A 20,106-nucleotide genomic window follows, 5' to 3' on the forward strand; every position below is an offset into this window, starting at 1 on the left:
ACAGCAAAATGAATGAGTAAAATATGTCATATTCTTCACCATCCCGAATTATTTATCACATTTCCCTTCCCAATATGAGAGAGTCCTGAAAGACTGGGCCCTAAATCCAGGGCCTTGGACTGCTCGGCCACACTACCATAAATGGGGGTGATAAAAGGTTTCCACAAACCTACAGCAGTCTAAACCAGATCTCTGGGGGTGCAGTGGACACCTGACTGAGTTGCAGGCAGGCGTGGCGTCAAATCCCACCAATGTTAATCCTCAAGAAGATTGCCAATTTTTAGTGTTGAAAAATAGTACCATCAATATTAGGTTAATACATTTTTAACCTATGAAAATATACGCGACAATATTAAATTTGACTTTGATAGGCAATTTCATATTGAAAATGTTTCTTTTTTTTCGAGAAGATAGGTTCATTAATAATCCCCATCCTGTGAAATTATCAATCACTGCAGGCAGACATCTTATTCAATTATTGACATTTAATTAAATAGATCGGATCCCGGATAACATTATCTTAATAAGGGTAGATAGATTAGAGTCTCAAGACTTCATCTTGATCTCCAAAGTATATCCCCGAACAGTAATTCCCGTACGGCTTTTAAGGCCATAAATCAAAACAATTAAAAGGTTATTGATTAATTCAACATGTGTAAGCAAAAACAACATATATAACTAAAATAACAATGAAGGTATTTTAACAATAACAAAACAGGAAACTAAAACCAACCTTCATTTGGATAAAAACAATCACACGTTTGACATAACAATCATATAACAATTACATAAAGAAGCCCAAAGTGCGTCACGAGGTATGCACACTATGCAAGTGTTGCTGGAAGTGGCAGATATCCATATCTGTTGTTAGTCGGAGAGCTTGGCGTCTACTTGCTGCAAACCCAGATCAACAGTCCTCAGATTCCCAGACTGGGTGCGATGTCGGATAAACAATCCTTGGATAAGCAGTCCTTGTATGAGAGGACTAAATGACTGTTCATGACCCCGAGCAGTCTTCGAACAATAGGAAGAATGATTTAACAAATAAACAATTTACTACACATTTATATATAATAGTAATACAGATAAACCCCTACATAGCAAGGGCTCATGTGGGAGTTGGACCCGGGACCTATCGCACCCTAACCAGCAAGTCAGATGTGCTCACTGAATGACACTTTTTCCCACTAAAGATTACCAAACAACACAACAACAACTCATCCAAGAGTTGGACTCGGGACTTATGTCACCCTAAGCAAGAACCATACCACTAGACCAACATGCCATGATTGAATTGATGAACCTAACACATTCCCAGTGGGGCATCTGGGAGCTCCACCCCCTTTTGCTGCCCTATCAGCAATATTAATTCCAGAAGGAACCAGCTAATTAATGCATTAGATTCGCGTGTGACACACCTACAAATAGAAATTTGTTTTGGAAGGTAAAGTGCCGCCGTTCATCGCCCCAGTCAGTCAGATTGAGCGACTGCCATGGGAGTGGCTGTGATGAACTATCTGTTTGCCAATAATGCAATAACGGAAAAGTTGTGACACATTGAAACACACACCCACTCTAGTATTTTAACCGTTTGTAAAAAAAAAGCGACCCATGGCTTTGCAAAGGTTGAACAAGGTACTGTTAGACAAACAGACTAACGCTTTCCCAACTGAGTTACTTCAGCCGACTGATAGCAACAACCAACTTGGACTAGAAATTGACTCATGGCTTACTAGTACAATATTCCAATTGGAGCATTAACTGATATTGGTCTGGTTCTTTAGTGTCTAATGGACTGACGAAGCCCAAGGCCAATTCAGGGAACTCTCTTCAACATTCCCTATCTGAGCCAATTTGGGCCATGTTGGTGACAAGAGTCAAACTTGACTGTAAAATGAGTCATGGCTTACAAGGAAACAGCTTTCATAAAAACGGCCAGCTGATTGAGGGTGGACTCTCAAAGTCCAATGAACTGCCGAAACCTGGAATTGAACCAGGGACCTTTAGATCTTCAGTCTAATGCTCTCCCAACTGAGCTATTTCGGCTGATTGACAGTGGACAATAACCAACATGGACTAAAAATCTACTCATGGCTAACTAGTACAATATTGCAATTAGAGCATCAACTGATATTGGTCTGGTTTAGAGAGTCCAATAAACTGGCAAAGCCCAAGGTCGATTCAGGGAACACTCTCCAACATTCCCTATCCTAGCCAATTCAGGTCATGTTGGTGACAAGAGTCAAATTTGACTGCAAAATGACTCATGGCTTACAAGGAACAGCTTTCAAACTGACTTCCAGCTTATTTATTGTGGATTTGCAAAGTCCAATGTGCTGCTAAAACCCAGGGTCGTTGTCATGGGGACTTTATACTGATTAACCAGACTTTGCCCAAAGTTTGGTCATTGCCATTGAAACTTGCCACTGATTAATCCGACTTTCCCCAAAGTTTGGTCGTTGCCATGGAAACTTGCCATTGATTGTTCAGACTTTGCGCAAAGTTTGGTCGTTGTCATGGAGACCTGTCACTGATTAATCCGACTTTGCCCAGAGTTTGGTCGTTGTCATAGAAACCATACTATGGCTTCTTTTCCTATATAAAGATGAACCCACTGTTCATTCGTGAGAGAGCTGCAAGAACATTGCGCTGAACAGGACTCCACTGTTTAACCTCTCTCCCCCCTTTGCACTTTGATAATAAACCTATTTCCTATTAAATTGATCTCACTACTTCTTAATCTTCTCCTGAAGTTGTATTTTCAGATCTATCATACTTGGTTTCCGAAAACCTGAGACCCAACAGCCAACAATTGCCGGAGCGACGACGGGGCACGACGACAGCATCCTCCATTGAAAGGGTGAACCAGGCGGACGTTCCCTCGCCACTCCTGTAATCTGGTGACGGGTCCCCGGACTAGGGCAGGTTCGGAACGAGAAAGATTGTGAGTTCAGCCTTTGATTTCTGTCAATGTGAAGTGTAATGATTTGAATGAGTATTATCACTGCGGTAGTATTAAAAGTTTGCAGTACAACAACAACAACCCACCTTATTGGTCTACCGACCTTGGACCAAGGCCAGATGACTGGAAGCATGCAAGGGACTCGGAGATGTGGAAGAAAATGCGGAACAATAGGCCAGAAAATTCTGTCAGTTAGTGGCATCCTATAACCTGAAAGGAGCTGAAGTGGAGAAAGCCTTAAAGAACTCACTGAAGCATAGATTGGGCAGAGTCAGAGAGAGATTCACAGGAAGTGATGTAGGGGGAAACATATTAGCCTACGACCCCCATGCCCTAACCGGAGAAATAGAAAAGCTACTAGGAAGAGCAGGGGCAATGTTCCAGAGACCCCCCGCCTACCAAAGAATTAGGACATGTACGTGGAAAGAGGGCGAGACTACAAATGATTACTATGCCAGATTAGAAAGCTGTGTCAAGTCCAACAGCCGCATGATGGATGACGACAATGAAAATGGCCCATTCCGAGTCCAGTTTAAACAATGGTTTATCCAAGGTTTCCAAGTTCCCATTTCTGGATTCATCAAAATACACTTCGTCACCTACAAGACTACCTCATCCGCTGAGATACTCCATTGGAAAAGCCACGCAGAGGAGAACATTCGCTCCAAGAAGGAAAAGGCCCAGGTGACAGCCAGCGCACAAATGATAACCGAGTTGCTTCAAGCCACCACCATGTCGGCTTCACCTTTGGCAACAGAAAGTTCACCTCCACCAGATTGCCACAAGGATTCTGCAACAGCCCAACCATATTCTCCACAGAGATCCAGAGATCCATGAGTTACCATTCATATCCAGAGTCTACACGAGTCCTCATCTATGTGGACGACATCCTAATTGCAAGCTCAACAGCAGAAGAAACCCGAAAACAGTCCATCAGAGTGTTCCAACACCTGGAAGAGATGGGGAACAAGGCCTCGTAATCTAAACTTCAATTTTGCCAGATTGAAGTCACATTTCTTGGTCAAAAAGGTCGAAGGCTAACGGACAACAGGAAGAAGGCCGTCAGAAATTCCCCCAGACCCAACCAAGAAGAAAGTCTTTGCTTTCCTTAGTTTAGCCAACTACTGTCGAGGATGGATCCTTCACTTCGCACAAATCACCCACCCACTATTGGACCTCATGAGTGACAAAGACCTCAACCTGTCAGATCCTAAAGAATGGACTCCAGCTGCTGAAGAAGCTTTCCACACCATTAAACAAGCCATACTATACTCATCCGTCATGGGCCTGCCAGAGTACACCAAGCCATTATTTCAAATTCATGATGTCTGCCCTTCTCCAACAACATGGTGCATATAAATAGCCATATGGGGCCATATAGGCTATTTGACCGGTTACCGGCTAAATAGGCCCTGCGACTACTTGAACTGTTACTGGCTAAGGAGCCACTGCCTTAAGGTTTAGCCTGCTATTAACTATCAAAGGTGCCTCCAACAGAATTTACGTGTGGGAGTGTTCCACGAAGAACAAAAATATTTCTTAACAGACTAGAAGGTGGGTTCACTTTTTTATATTTATATATTTTCTCAGTGTGCAACAAAAGGGCTTTTTGTGCACTGCAATTGATTTTTTTTAAATTCTCAAGTCGACTGAATGTACAAGCTTGATTTAAAGACAATTAAACAGTGTGTTTAAAAATACATTGAACAAACCACGTTGGTGACAAACCTTTTTCCTGCACAGGCAAAAGGTTTAGTCAGAAGGTGAAAGCAAAGAGACACATATGTCTTGGATGGTGAGCAGTGGACATTAACGATTGTCTGTCATCCATGATGGCTTCAACACAGAGCGAATGTATTTTGTGGATTTTAACAAACACAGTGGTGGAAAACCACGAGGCTCCTATTTATGCAACCGGGACTTGGCTCCCTCCCCAGTGGTTTTCACATTTTAGTTGAAAGGTCAGGGAAGAGCCATTTGCACCCATTAAAAGTGACTTAAGCAGATTGTGAAGTTGCTTAAAACAGGAGTCTTAATAATATGTGCATTTCTAAAGAACATCCTGTCTATAATCTCTGTCTTAATATTATGCTTTTCCATGATTCCTATAATCTCTTCTCAACACGTCTCAGTGTTCAACTGTTGTACTTTTCCATGATGTCTATAATCTCAACTACTGTACTTTTCCATGACATCATGCTGAAACTTAATAATAGCAACATTCACCTTGGGGAGATAAGAAAGTTCCTCGGAGCCGAGCGCGAGTTATCATCTCACGCCTCTGACCTTTCCCAGCAACCGGTTGCTTTAAAATATAACACAGTCTCATGCCTGTCAGTAACTTCAGACCCAACAAAATCAGAAGATATTGGCAGTGGTGGGATTTGAACCCACACCTCCTGAGAGACTGGAGCCTTTATCCAGCACCTTAGACCACTCGGCCACATTACCTTATATGAGTCTTTGGAAGTTTTCCACAAACCTACAGCAATCTATCCCAGATCTCTGAGTGTGCAGTGGGACACCCGGCTGACTTGCAGGCAGACGTGGCCTCAATTCCCAATAGTGGCGGTCTGATTGTGAGTGCAAATGGTTGTTTGTGCCCTACGGCTTACTGGTGTTGTTTGCATTTTTCTTGAAGCCTGGGGGGATAGACTCCACCAACCCCCGCAACACTTGCTAGGATGTGTAGTATGGAATATGAATGAGCGAAATTTACATTACATTAGCGTGCCCAACTCCAGCCCTCGAGGGCCACTATCAAATTTGTTTTCCATGTCTCCCTCCATCAACATGCCTGAATCAAATAATTGGGATCGTTATCAAGCTTCTGGATAGCTGGCTGATGAGTTGATCTTTGATTCAGGTGTGGTACAGGAGGGAGTTATGGAGAAGAGACAGGAAAGGGGCCCTTGAGGACCGGAGTTGGGCACCCCTCCATAGTTAAATTACTGTCATTTTAGTGTCATGAGAGACACTAATGCTAATCCTCAAGAAGATTGCCAATTTTTAATGTTTAAAAATAGTAACATTAATATGCATTAATACATTTTTCTATCCTATGAGAAAATATACATGACAATGTTAAATTTGACAGTGATAGGGAATTTCACATTGAAAATGTATCTTTTTTTTCCAAATCATACAAAGCAATTTAGTAACACTATTTTGAAGCATAACCCCAAAATTTTGGCGTCATAGATTTAGCAGCAAAAATCAAAAATCGTTTAACAAAGTCAATTGCACATATGTCGAGCAATGAATATAAGCCCCTTTTCAATTTCAAAATGTTAATATTGAACTTATATTACAATACAGTTTCTGACATAAATGATATCTATATATGTAAACAACTGCAAACATGGTAGGGAATAAGCTTGTAACGTTTAAAGAAAGTTTTAATTTGAAAAGATTCACATGGATAGTACGCTTGTGACAGCTTTTTGACATGTAGTATGATTAACTATGTTTTTATAATATCTGAAATCCCCAAAAACCCACACAGGTGAAAGACCTTTTTCTTGCTCAGCCTGTTTTAAATAATCCTAAAATTAATAACTCACTTCACATTTTTCTTAAGGATACCAACCGATCAAAAATCGTATCAGAATTTAACGGAAATCGGACCCAATGTGTCATTTTCAGACTATAGGAATCGGGTAAAAGCAACATTTTTTGATTTACTGAATGACATTTGGGGCGGCCCGGTGGTGCGGTTAGCCTCACAGCTCTAGGGTTCTGGGTTCAAGACCAGGTCGCTCCAACTGTATGGAGTTAGCATGTTATCCCCTGCGTGGGTTTCTTCCGGGTACTCCGGTCTCATCCCACATAGGACATTCTAAATTGCCACTAGGTGTGAGCGTCATTAGTTGCCATTGACAGGGAGAGATGTCCAATCCAGTTTGACTGCAATCCCTCCAGTCAAATTGGATTGGATGCCTGTCGTCAATGGGAGTGAAATAGGATCACTTGCTCTGGCAGATAATGAGTTAAGATAGCAAGTCACAAGCATGTCCATAAAGGTCAGGCTAAACAGATCTGACACATTTGTAGGTTTTAAAATAATGAAAACAAGCTCTGGCTCATTGGTCTTGTGTTAAAATTCTTGCTTAGGGTGAAAGAGGTCCTGGGTCCAACTCCTGGATGAGACATAACTTTGTCGAATTGTGATCTATTATGGGAGTTGATGTCACATGCTTCACCTGAGAAAAAAATTGTTGAATTGTCATATATGGTGGGGTGGTATGGGACATTAGCCATCTGAGAAAAAAAGTGTCATGGTATGAGTGTGTCTGGCTCGTTGGTCTAGCGGTATGATTCTCACTTCGGGTGTGAGAGGTCCCGGGTCCAACTCCCGGACGAGCCTAGCTTTTATTGAATTATGATATATGATGGGGTGATATGGGACATTAGCCATCTCAGAAAAAAAAGTGTCAGTTTAAGAGCACCTCGAGCTTGTTGGCCAATACTTCAATAAACTCGAACATTGGAAGACATACTGAGGCAGGTATAATGAAAGTTAAGGTCGCGTCTGCAGGGGCGGGGATGCAACAATTCAGATGCCGGAGAGTGTGACAACTCTCCAGGCTCCCCAAAGCTATTTTTAATAGAGATAAGACAAGTCCTAAAAATGGGAGGCGTTAATACAAATGAAGAGGTGGAGTACAAAAGGTGTCGTGTACATTTTAACCAATAGGTGTAAATTAAATTCTATTCTAGTAACTTTTAATACATCAAAGTGCAAAAGGGTGCAAGATTAAATATAAGAATAAAATTTATATTTCAAATTAGCCACCTAAGGAAAAAAGTGTCACCGCATGGGCACCCCTGGCACGTCTGTCACATTGACTTTAAAAATTTGACAGATAGGCCGGGTACAAGATACGATACATATAAAAAACTGCATCCTTTAGCAGTACATATGAAACATAACCAGAAAAAAAGGACTAAAGTATTAACATACTCATCACTCATCATTAAAGTAAAAAGTATAAAGTACAAAGTAAAGTAAAAAGGAATGTAATAAGAAATATTCAAATGTAATTTAAAAAAAAGATAGAGGGGCTGTAAAACATGAAAAACAAAAAGAGTGGACAGAGCTACTGCCACAGGCAAATTATTTGATCAAAATTTTTATGGTAAGACAAGGTTCGACTGTACAGTGTTTAGCATGTGAGAAGGAAGATTATGTTTAGTAATGTTTATTTACTTTTGATGTGTATGCGTGAATGTGCGAGTCTCGGGTAAAGCACATGGAATAGTAAGCCATGAGTCAATTTGCAATTCAAGTTGGTTGTTCATTCTGTAAACCAGCTGCAGTAGCTCAGTTGGGAGAGCGTTAGACTTAAGACCTAAAGGTCCCTGGTTTAACCTCTGGTGTCGGCATCACATCAGACTGTGCAAACCCAGCCTAATTCAGCTAGCAGTCCGTTTTCGGTTTCCTTGTAAGCCATGAGTCACTTTGCAGTCAAGTTAGATTCTAATCACCTCCATGACCCAAATAGGCTCAGACACAGATTGTTGACAATTTACGACAATATGCGTTGAATCACAAAGGTTGTTCAGACAGTGGTCCCGCTCAATCAGCATCTTCTTACGTGTCCTTCTAGGTCTGCATTCTGTGGTGAAGGTCCAGTAAACAGTCCTTGAGACGAGGACTTGGTGACTTGTTTCAATCGTGAGTTCTCCTCAGACAAATTGAAGAAGCTTTCATACAAAAATGATTAAATACACACATATGATAGTTTTACAGAATACTATCCATCACTAATATAAATATTTATTTGCTCATTGCCAGAGGCAAAGTTGTTCTATGAGCAGTGGAACGATCGCTATTACTACAAGAATACTTTTCGTTGGCAAGTGGTCGTGGGTTATCCTATTGTGAGGACATTTGTGCGCGTAGTTTTCTGAATATTTTGAAGGGAATACGTAGAAAAACATCAAACATCCCATTGATAGCAAACATGAGGTTGGAAGCGTGGAAAGGAAGGAAAAAAAAGATTAAAACAAAATTAGAATTCAGTTTTGTGTAAAGTTACGTTAAACGTATGTTTAAGTGTGTCTGTATATATTAATCCAAGTTCATCTAAATTTGTTTGTTCTGTTTACCAGTCCGTTGTTGTGAAAATAAATTCTAAATATTAATATTATTTGGTTCTGTCCACTCTCTTGTTATATCTTTAGTCCTTTTTTTCTGTTTATGTTTCATATGTACTGTTAACGGATGCAGTTTCTTATATGTATCGTATCTTGCGCCGACCCGGCCCATCTGTCAAATTTTTAAAGTCAATGGGGCCCCGGGCCACAAAGTTTGCCCACTGCAGCACTAGACAGACGAGCCAGTGGTGCTCATACAGTGACACTTTTTTCCTTAGGTAGCTAATGTGCCATATCACCCCCAAATTAGATCACAATTTGATAAGACAAGAGCTCATCTGGGGGTTGGACCCAGGACTTCTCGCACCAAAAGCAAGAATCATACCACTAGACCAACAAGCCATGTGTGTACATAATGTGACACTTTTTTCAGGTTTGAGCATGTGACCTATCAACCCACATAATAGATCACAATTGGACAAAAAGAGGGCTCGTCCGGGAGTATGACTTTGGGATCTAATCCATATACATGCAATAACTTTGGATCAAAGGAAGCAAACAGAGTCAAGCGTGATGAGATTTACCAGACTTCAACAGAAGGAGGGGGTCAGAGTAACCAGCGCTGGGAGATGTTTCCATCCCCCAGCCTGACCAGTTCGAATCCCCCAACAGATGAGCTAGTTTTATTAACAGAACATCATCACAATGTATGAACATTATGCGAGAGTTGCTGAAAGTGGCAGATATCCCTATCTGTTGGTAGCCCGAGTCCTTGGCAACTCCTTGCTGCAAACCCAGATAAACAGTCCTCGGAGCCCGATACTGGGTAAGATGTCAGATAAACAGTCCTTGTGAGAGAACTAGATGACTGGTTACGACCCCGAGCACTCTTCGAACAATTGGAAGAATGATTTAACAAAGAAATGATTAAATACACACATATAATAGTATTACAGAATAAACCGAACAATTGCCCTTAAAAGTTATGCATCTCATCTCCACAACTGCAGATTTAAGTGTGACGTCTAGACCCAGTGAATTCCGGATGTCAGGATACCACACATCTTCTTAATAGTAGTTCCTTAGATTGTTCTTTTCATACCACTTCCCTCTCCTTTGTGATAGGAGTATGTCACCATCTTGCTTTACACCTCGAGTCTCTGTGGGCGGGGCATTCAGACACGCCCAGGCAGTGCAACCAGAGGGAAAGGATGCTAACAAAGTATTAGAGGGCAAAATATAATATGTGATGCTAACAAAGTATTAGAGGGCAAAATATAATATGTGATTCAGATATTTCTTAGGCCAGCAGAGAAGTCCTTGACGGCCCTGACGGCCCACCACTGTCGTACAAGTATAATGAGATTTAATGCTTTCACCATGTAGTGCACAAATAACAACAACAAACAGACAAATAAATAATCAATAAATAAGAAATAAGTAGCAGCCCAGTGATGTGAGTGGATAGTGCGTTGACCTCACAGCTCTGGAGTCCTGGATTCAAATCCAGGTCGGTCCAGCTGCGTGGAGTTTGCATGTTCTCCCCAGGCTTGCGTGGGTTTTCTCAGGGAACCAATGGCATTCATCTACTCTGAAAATGACGCATTGGTTCTGATTACCATTACATTTTGATACAATTTTTGATCGATGGGCATCCATAAGAAGAATGTGAAGTGAGGTATTATTTCCAGAATTAATAATTGTCAAGATCAGTTTTTCACAGCAACACAACAAGTGAGGTATTTTGCTTCTGCAAAAAAAGAAATTAATTTTAAGTAGTAAAGAATGATTTCGACCCATCGACCTCTGAGTTACGGGCCCAGCACGCTTCCGCTGCACCAATCTGCTTCTTCTCGCTGTACACCAGACAATCGTACTCACAAATCTAATCAACCAGACTAATCCAAGCAGACATACAGAGGCACGTAACGATACCCACCTGTTGCCGGAGCTGCTGAGGACCACCAGCACATATGCCATAATATTTTACCTCTTTCCATCCTTTTCTTTTTCTTTAACAAGCCACCCTCATATGTTAGAGTATTGAACAGTCCAACCATTCAAAAACAGTATTAATATTCTTTTATCCTCCAAAAGCTAATTTTCTTTAATTAAGATTTTAGAATTATTGTAATGTCTTCACAGAAGTGGTCCATATAGAAAAATGCAGTCGCTTGTGTGGTCCGTGCGCATATTGAATGCCTAAAACCGTCAAATCAGCCGCCCCGCGGCCCACATGTTTCATTCCAATCTAATCAGCAGCCACTGCAACAGAGCGCTTCCCCCGCAGTCAACGCATTATTATACAAGTCTAGCGTATGATAAAAAATGAAAGTGACATTTCCGGCAAAACATTTAAATGGCTGTTTTGTATGTAATTTTTTTTCGTCTTTTAAACACCATCTTCCCGCGAGCGGACGGGATCAAAACCAGGCCAAGCTGGAAAAAGCCATTTCATTCCAGTAAATTGACAGTACATTTAGAAACTATCAACAAAGTACGTCCAGCACTTGAAAATAACCATTCTAATTGCTGTTCTACAAGTTCCAGCATCACACAAAAATTCCAATTGAATTCCATTCACAAAAAGTGTGATCCCCGGTCTAACCACATGGTTAGACCGGGGATCACACTTTTTGTGTCTACATTAGGCTTGGGGAGTACATCCTAACTCCACACAGGTGGACCGACCTGGTTTTGAATCCAGAACCCCAGAGCTGTGAGGTCACCCACACCACCGGGCCACCCCAAATGTAAATTCAGTACATCTAAAAATCTTGTTTTTATTCGATTCCAATACTCTGAAAATTGGGCCCGGTTTTCGTTAAATTCTGACACAATTTTTGATCGGCTGGCATCATTCAGAAGAATGTGAAGTGAGTTATTAATTTTAAGAATTATTAATTGTCAAGATCAGTTTTTCGCAGCAACTGCAACACTTGAAAGTGAGGTATTTTGCTTCTGCAAAAAAGAAGTGATTGTTAATGGCAGGGAATGGTTTCAATCCATTGAGCTCAGGGTTACAGGCCCAGCGCACTTCCACTGCACCACTTTATGACAACCTGACTCACAAATGTAATCAATCAGACTAATCCAATCAGACATACAGAGGCACGTGATGATTCCCACATGCTGACGGAGCTCCTGAGGATCACCAGCACAAATGCCTCGGTCTTGAATGTGGACTGTCACACCCACAGCGAGTTCTGCAATTTACAGTCATCCATTTTGCAGTTAAAAACTTCCATTTCAATGAAAAACACAAATACAAGACGTTTGGCGGCACAATTATCAAAATCAAGATACCATGTCAAATTTAAACTAGCACTTTAGCTAATAGCTAATGTTACTAAACAAATTGAGCAGAATTTTTTTTCATTTTACCAGTATGAGATTTTGCGTTTTTTAAAAGGGGTTCTTGCGATTGAATGTTTTACCACACACTGGGCAGAGGAAAAGTTTTTTTCCTGTGTGGATTCGTTCTGTGATGCTTTAAATTGGCCTTCAACTATAAACATTTTGTGATCTGTTGTTATATTCTAATATTGATAGAATATACGCCAATTGTGTCTAATCTCGTGTTCGCGCATGCTAGCAATTAGCATGAAAAAATAAGGTTCAGAACGTTAGCCCACTCACATTAGCAAGGTAGCTCAGTCAACTTACCAGACAGATAGACAACTCTGGTACAGCATTTTGTTGTTTCGAATTTAAGGGTTTTTACATCTTTAGTTAGAGATTTTTGCACTTGTGACGACTATTAAGAGTAATCCTATTATGATTTTCTATAGGCTTCCTCATTGGAGGCTAAGCAAAGTTGAGAAACACTGTTCTGACCGCTTGAGTATGAAAACAAATTAAATTTCACAACAATTTGGGAAGAAAAGAAATGTGGTGGGAACAAACCTAGCTAATATTCCCTCACTGAGATGATTCACATCCTGGGTGGCATCTTCTGTCTTGTGGAGCAGAGAAATTACCAGACCACAGAAACTGAAGAAACATCAAGACAGGATGTTGTGTTATGTTAGGGCAAAAGAGTTGTATTAGGCAATCCCTACAATGAGGTCATGACCTGTGTGGGGGTTGAACCCACAACTTTGGCATTATTAGTACCACACTCTGACCACCTGAGTTAAAAGGCCATGTCTTGCACAGCTCTGGAATTTACATGATGCCACCATAGCATCACGTCAACTAGCCACTTATGTTATGGCAAAAGAAGTTGGACTAGATAATTTCAATTGACTTTGGAGAGGTCATGGCCCATATGGTGGTCAAACCCATGGCCTTGGCATTATTAGCACTACTCTGACCAACTGAGCTAACCAGCGATGTGCAAAGTGGTCATGATTTTTGTGTAAGGACTATAATTGCCAATGACAGCTCGCTAAACTGTTATGTTACGGCAAAATGAATCATTTTAGGCAATTTTAACTTATTCTAGAGCAAGGGTGTCAAACCGCACAAAATGAGGAGGCAGGCCAGATTCATTCCCCAGGCTGTCTCTTTGGTACATGTGTTCTAGAAAGGCCATGTCTGTTCAGCGGTCGAATCCACAAATTTGGCATTTACAGCACCACGTTCTGCCTAAATTAGATAAACAGTTATGTGCTGGTATTCGCTCGGGTGCGACTGTCGGGCCAATCGGCACGGAGATGTGGGGAAGGATGGGCGAGGTCGAGCGGAGAGGTTGAACGGGTGAGATCGAGCGGGGAGCGGCGAGTGGGAATTGAATGTCCTTCTAATAGGGGAGCAAAACATTTAGGTCTCCCGGGCTGCGCTGGCATCTGCCCCCACCTTCGGAACAAACTCACCACCAGGTTGTGATTGGTTGAGAGCTCCGTCCCTCTCTTTACCCGAGTATCCAAGACATGCGGTTGTCCTGGTGCCAAATGCACTTATGGGCACACTTATGCTTGAACATGGTGTTCATTATTGTCAATCCACTACGAGCGCAGAAATCCAACAATAGAACATCACTCGGGTTTCGATCAGGGGGGACGTTCTTCCCAATCACTCCCTCCAGGTCTCACATCATCATTGAAGTCCTCCAGCAGAACAAGGGAGTCCCCCTTAGGAGGACTCTCCAGCACCCCCTCCAGGTCTCACATCAACATTGAAGTCCCCCAGCAGAACAAGGGAGTCCCCCTAAGGAGCACTCTCCCGCACCCCCTCCAAGGACTCGGTACTCTGAACTGCTGTTTGGTGCATGCACACAAACAACAATCAGGTGCCGTTCTCCCTCCCGAAGATGGAGGGATGCACCCCTTTTGTCCTGCGGGCAACTCCAGAGCCAAACTATGTCGAGCCAGGATATCTCAAACTTACGCTCAGGCTCTTTCCTAACCGCGTACGGGTGAAGGAAGATTTTGTCCAATAATGTTGCTCATCATAAGAGGTCCTCTGAGCCATTCTTTGTCTAATCCCTCACAACAGACCAGTTGGCTATGGGTAAGCCTACCAGGGCTACAAGGCCCCGGGCAACATTTCTCCAAGGATCACTGGGACTGATTAACCCCACCACCGGGACACACAAACTTCACCACCACGATAAGTTAATGACTCATCTGTGCGGTATTATCAGCTTATATTCAACATGGTATATTGTTTTGTAAATCCTGGCGCCGAATGTCTCGTACCGAGTTTTTGATTGTAATGGACATTTTTAAATACATAATGGATGACTCTGTGAATAGCAGGACTAACTCATGACATTACCAGGCCGAGACGGAGGTTCTTGCGCTGGTGGTCTTCAGGAGCTCCGTCAGCAGGTGAGAAAACCCACGATTCCTCAGTAAGTGTGCTTCGATTTGATGCCAGAAAGTGGAAGAAGCAGAGTGGCGCAGCGGGAGCGCGCTGGGCCCATAACCCAGAGGTCAATGGATCGAAACCATTCTCTGCTACTGACAACAGTTCCTTTTTTGTAGATGCAAACTACACCACTTCCAAGTGTTACATTGCTGTGAAAAAAATGTTCTTGAAAATGATTAATTCTGAAAAAGTTACCTTTTCTCACTTCATATTCTTCTTATCAAAATTCCGATATAGATTGATCGGAAATCGGGCCTAATCGCATCATTTTCACAAGATCGGAATCTGACAAAAAAAAAAATCATTTTTCTGAAACACGTCCTACAAATGCCTTGACATTTAGATGAAGGCGGAAGTAATACAGTAAAACATGGTCAGGCCTAAAAATCATTGTGAAAAAGGAACAGAAAATAGTCAAATAGGAAAATTCCTTTTTATTTCATTCCATTTTTCTTTTTGTCATCTATTTCAAATATTAACAACAAGATAACAACATTTTATTCTTGTTAGCATCGGTGAGGCAACAAGAGGTGATGCGATGTTTCCATCGTGGCGGAGTGCTAACAAGTCTGAATATGTCAGTTAAGGGGTCTTGCCTGGGATGGCGGACCAGTGGAGAAGCACTATACAATTTCGTCATACGCAGCTGAGGGTATGATGACTACTAGGCTTTTTGTCAAGTCAATGATGACGACAATGCCTATGTCTGATGAAGTGTTTAATTGCATTCTAGTTCCATACACATATGAGAGCATGTTCTCACCAAAAAGAAAATGCAGTATCAGTTAAAAAAACAACTGAAAAAGACAGGTAAAAAAAGTGAAAACAATCGAAAATTACATCTGAATATGAGAAAAGAAATTCTTATTGTTGGGTTTATTCTGTAATACTATTATATATGTGTGTATTTAATCATTGTTGTATTAAATCATTCTTCAAATTGTCCAAAGAGAACTCGGGGTCGTAACCAGTCACCAAGTCCTCATTCCAAGGACTAGTTTCTGGACCTTTACCCTAGAATGCAGACCTAGAGCACTTAAGAAGATGCTGATGCAGCAGGATCGCAATCCGCTCAACCTTCGTGATTACTCGCATATTGTCGTAAATTTTCAACATTCTCTATCTGAGCCAATTTTGGCCATGGAGGTGACAAGAATCAAACTTGACTGCAAAACCACTCATGGCCTACAAGGAAGCCAATTTCAAACTGACTGCCTGCTGAATTAGAATTGGTTTGTAAAGTCCAATGTGTTGCCAAAAGCTAGAGTTGAACCAGGTACCGTTACATACTCAGTCTAACACTCTCCCATCAAAGCTATTTTGGCTGATTATTATGATTAATAACCAACTTGGACTGCATATTTACTCATGGCTTACTAGTACAATATTGAAACTGGAGCATTTACTGATATTGGTCTTGTTTAGAGAGTCCAATGGACTGACGGAGACCAAGGTCGATCAGGGGAATGCTCTCCATCATTTCTTATCTGAGCGAATTCAGACCATGTTGGTGACAAGAGTAAAACTTAACTGCAAAACAACTCATGGCTTACAAGGAAACAGTTGATGTAGGACACATTCGCCTAGTCCAATGTGCTGCCGAAACCCGGGGTTGAACCAGGGACCTTTAGATCTTCAGTCTAACGCTCTCCCGACTGAGCAATTTCGGCTGATTGATAAGGAAGGCAACCAACTTGGATTGCAAAATGACTCATGGTGTGGCATGCTAAAATGATTAAGTTATCAATGATTGCATGTTGGGGATTACAGTAAAAGTTGGATTGAGGACAACAACTAATCACTGTGATTATTTCTCCCTGTGTTTCAAGCAATAGGAAAATGCAGGGTGCAATATTCGTAGGCACCGCTGGGATTGCAGTTTAGATGACCAGTGTCGATGACCTGCTCACTAAATTCTGAGCCAGCTAAATCCGAACATTACAAACCAGGAAGAAGGCAGTGAGGAGAGGTGCTGTTAAGAAATGGAAGTTGGCAGTTGAGTACTCGTCTTCTGAGGACAGGCTGAGATCATCAGAGAGACAGTAAAGACGTGCCAGAATTTTTTGTGTTCAGGAGAGGTGTAAAGTGGTCAGTTTGGGGCTACTGAGCATACTTAACATTAGGGAGAGGTCCCCCTACCCTTTCGATTAAACGAACCTTTTCAAGCAGGTGATGCTCTCTTATTGTGATGTAAGAGATCCACTTGGGAAACAGAAACTGGAAGCAACAAAAACCTGTCAAACGGAATGTTACCCAACGATTTTCCTGTCCTATTTTATTTGAGACAGGTAAAAATTTGGTGGGCTACTGATTTTGGATTGGATAACTTTATTCATCCCGTATTCGCGAAATTTCTTTGTTGCAGTAGGAAGCGAGTGAGGATGCAGAAATAGGAAAGGCATTTTACACAAATAGGTAGTTAATAGTAAGTCAATAAATAAATACATGAATAAAAATATAAATAAGTAACCGTGTTGCTGAAATATATATATACATACACATACATATATATAGAAGCACATGTATATTATATGAGAATTCAGTAGGTCCTAACCCACAGCCTTTTTTTGGTCAAATTATTATTATTATTTTTATTTTGTTTTTCCGCTGGCATCTTGCTCTGCCATTAACAGCCAATTGTTAGATACTACCGTAATACCTGTAGTGATTCTAAACCAATCGTCCACCGATGGGTCAACATGGATTATACGGACCAGAGGACCACACACAGTGTCAGGAAGCCAGTGGTGTCTCATTTGTTGGAGATTGCGGTGTCATTGGAGCCACATCCGTCTGATTGGGGATTGCCCAACAGGAGTATGGCATACGCATGTGGAGTGCTCCTTCACAAAATAACAAGAGAACAATTAGAAGCAAAAACATCCTGTACCCTACCTCCCTCTCTTGGACTGGGATAAGCCCAGTCCGGACCAGGAACCCTATGTGTATGTGACCTGTCCCCAGGAGAATCAAATGCCACCTTTGGGGGATCACGTGCAGCTGCAGCAGCCTCCTGTACCTGTGAATAAATACTAGATACAAGAGAATGCAGTTGAGACAAATATGCTGAATGTGAGAGATCGGGTAATGGAACCCCTTCAGTAAAGCCAATGGGAGAGCTTGGAGCCAAAATAATGACTGCTGCCGAGTCCTCTCTAGCACATGGTACGCTTCCGGCCAATGAGAAAGAGTCTACATTGACCAGAAGGTATCATTTTCCTGTTTACTTGTATCATGTCCGTGAAGTCAATGGTGATCTCATCTCAGCCCCTGGCCACAGGGCTGGATGAAAATCACCAGGTCTTAGTTTAAGGGTCAGTTTGGCATTGTAAACACATCAAGATAGAAGGGTTTGTCAAAATCCGGGTTGGGCAGGGCAGCCGCCGGGGCCAGTTCTTGGATCAGAGACACACAGGCTGCATCGGTTTCCTCTTTTCCAATCATGAAGTTTGCCTAGTGAGCTCCAGACAGATTTCAGAAGTAGTTAGCGCAGTACAAAGGTCATCCACATACTGTAAAAGAACAGTACCTTCAAGTCCTCTGTCTGGTGGTGATCAGTCAATTCCCTGCCATGTTCTCGAGTCAAGATTATTTCTTCCAAAATGGCGTGCATTTTGGAATAAATCAGTCCTGGGATGTCAGTGGTCTCTCACTCAATGACTTTAAGAAGTTTCTGTTTTTTATTATTATTATTTTTTAACATTGGACCTAGTTAGTGAGCTTCATGACCATGAGAAAGAGCCAACGAAATATGTGGGTCAGCTGTATCTAACATTTTGTACCACACTTTTTGTGATTTATCCAAATCAACATATCCACAACAATTTTGGTGGATTTCAACTGCCAGAGTGTTCCAAAAACCTTCTGAAAACAGTCTTGATAGATAAAGTCATCGTCTGTCATAAAACAATGTACACTGAAAATCATCCATGGGCGAATGGTATGGTCAGAGTGAGTCAATGAATGATTTCTACAGGTAATAAACAGACAACAGTCCCCCAGTGGCTGGAGTTTCAGGCTCAAGGCGTGACCAATAGACTCTTGCTATCTCCGAATCTTGTTGCAAAGGACACATCAACCATTGTCCACGTGTTCGTACTGGTTGTGAACACGGAATCTTTGCGCCATTTGGTCAAGTCACTGTGAGGCCATCCGGCCCACATTGGATGGTATGATATCAACATATATCAATAAGTCTCTTCCCATCAAGTTCACAGGCGTTCGGGGTGAATGAACGTAGGAATGGTAGAGAGTCTGTTTCAGGTGGGGGATTTCAGTTCGTAGAGGTCGGGTAATAGGCAGAGCTTGAGGAGAACCAGAGAAGCCGACCAAAGTCACGGTGGAAGAGGATACAACTGGGGGCGGGCGGGATGTTCAAAGATGAGTGTGTTGCCCCCGTGTCCACCAAAGCTGATGTTGGAACGCCGTTGACTTTCATGTGAAGCATTGGGTATGCCGTACCACTTCTTCTTGATCCTCTCGGGAACCCATGGACCATGGGGATCATCTCCGTCCTGGTAATATTGTCGAGGTGATTGAGCCGTTTGCTGGGGCTGCCATGGTCTGCCAGTGCCTCGTCCTCCACCTCGCAAAGGCCGTTGTTGCTGTGGTGGGCCATACTGCTGTTGTTTCTGTTGTTGTTGTTGTTGAGCCACCCAGGTGCCTAGGGGTTACCCTCAGCCGCGCTAGCGCTGCCACTGGAACGCGGATTAGTTCATCTGGGGGGTAGCCGGAGGTGGGGAGAGTCGAATATCTCCGGCTGGATAAAACACGTAGGGTGCCACGTTCCTGTTGGCAGGTCTGGGTGGTACTTGTTGGATTCGAAGGCCGCGACAGGCGGCCTCTCAAGAGACACCTCGTGAAGGTTCCAGCTTTAGCTCCCTGCTGCTGTTGTTGTTGTTGTTGAGTCACTACGAGCGCCTGAGGATTACCCTCAGACAGCGCTAGAGCTGCCACTGGAACGCGGATTAGTTCATCCGGGGGGTAGTCGGAGGTGAGGGGCAGTCAAATATCTCCGGCTGGATGAAAAACGTAGGGTGCCACGTTCCTTGTTGGCAGCTCTGAGTGGTATTTGTTGGAATTCGCAGGCCGCGGCGAGCGGCCTCTCAGGAGACACCACGTGAAGGTTTCCAACTTTGTCTCCCCCCTGCTGCTGTTGCTCCTGCTGGCTGGGGACCATTACCGCCACCTACAAAACAGTTGCCCTGTTGTCCTTGTCCCAAGTACTCTCT

The 20,106-nt window shown here is 42.4% G+C and overlaps 6 non-coding genes across 6 annotated transcripts; 2 read left to right on the forward strand and 4 right to left on the reverse strand.

The window, feature by feature from the left end:
* Window positions 1-1,973: 1,973 nt before the first annotated feature.
* Window positions 1,974-2,046, reverse strand: trnaf-gaa (transfer RNA phenylalanine (anticodon GAA)). The gene has a single exon. It is a non-coding gene; the product is annotated as a tRNA-Phe (tRNA).
* Window positions 2,047-5,331: 3,285 nt separating this feature from the next.
* Window positions 5,332-5,413, reverse strand: trnal-aag (transfer RNA leucine (anticodon AAG)). Its single transcript has one exon. It is a non-coding gene; the product is annotated as a tRNA-Leu (tRNA).
* A 1,843-nt stretch (window positions 5,414-7,256) lies between these two features.
* On the forward strand, window positions 7,257-7,328 carry trnap-cgg (transfer RNA proline (anticodon CGG)). Its single transcript has one exon. It is a non-coding gene; the product is annotated as a tRNA-Pro (tRNA).
* A 5,804-nt stretch (window positions 7,329-13,132) lies between these two features.
* On the reverse strand, window positions 13,133-13,206 carry trnai-aau (transfer RNA isoleucine (anticodon AAU)). The gene has a single exon. It is a non-coding gene; the product is annotated as a tRNA-Ile (tRNA).
* A 1,689-nt stretch (window positions 13,207-14,895) lies between these two features.
* trnam-cau (transfer RNA methionine (anticodon CAU)) lies at window positions 14,896-14,967 on the forward strand. The gene has a single exon. It is a non-coding gene; the product is annotated as a tRNA-Met (tRNA).
* A 1,505-nt stretch (window positions 14,968-16,472) lies between these two features.
* On the reverse strand, window positions 16,473-16,545 carry trnaf-gaa (transfer RNA phenylalanine (anticodon GAA)). Its single transcript has one exon. It is a non-coding gene; the product is annotated as a tRNA-Phe (tRNA).
* Between the last annotated feature and the right edge of the window lie 3,561 nt (window positions 16,546-20,106).

Source organism: Stigmatopora nigra, chromosome 20, assembly GCF_051989575.1.
Source record: "Stigmatopora nigra isolate UIUO_SnigA chromosome 20, RoL_Snig_1.1, whole genome shotgun sequence".
NCBI lineage: Eukaryota > Metazoa > Chordata > Actinopteri > Syngnathiformes > Syngnathidae > Stigmatopora > Stigmatopora nigra.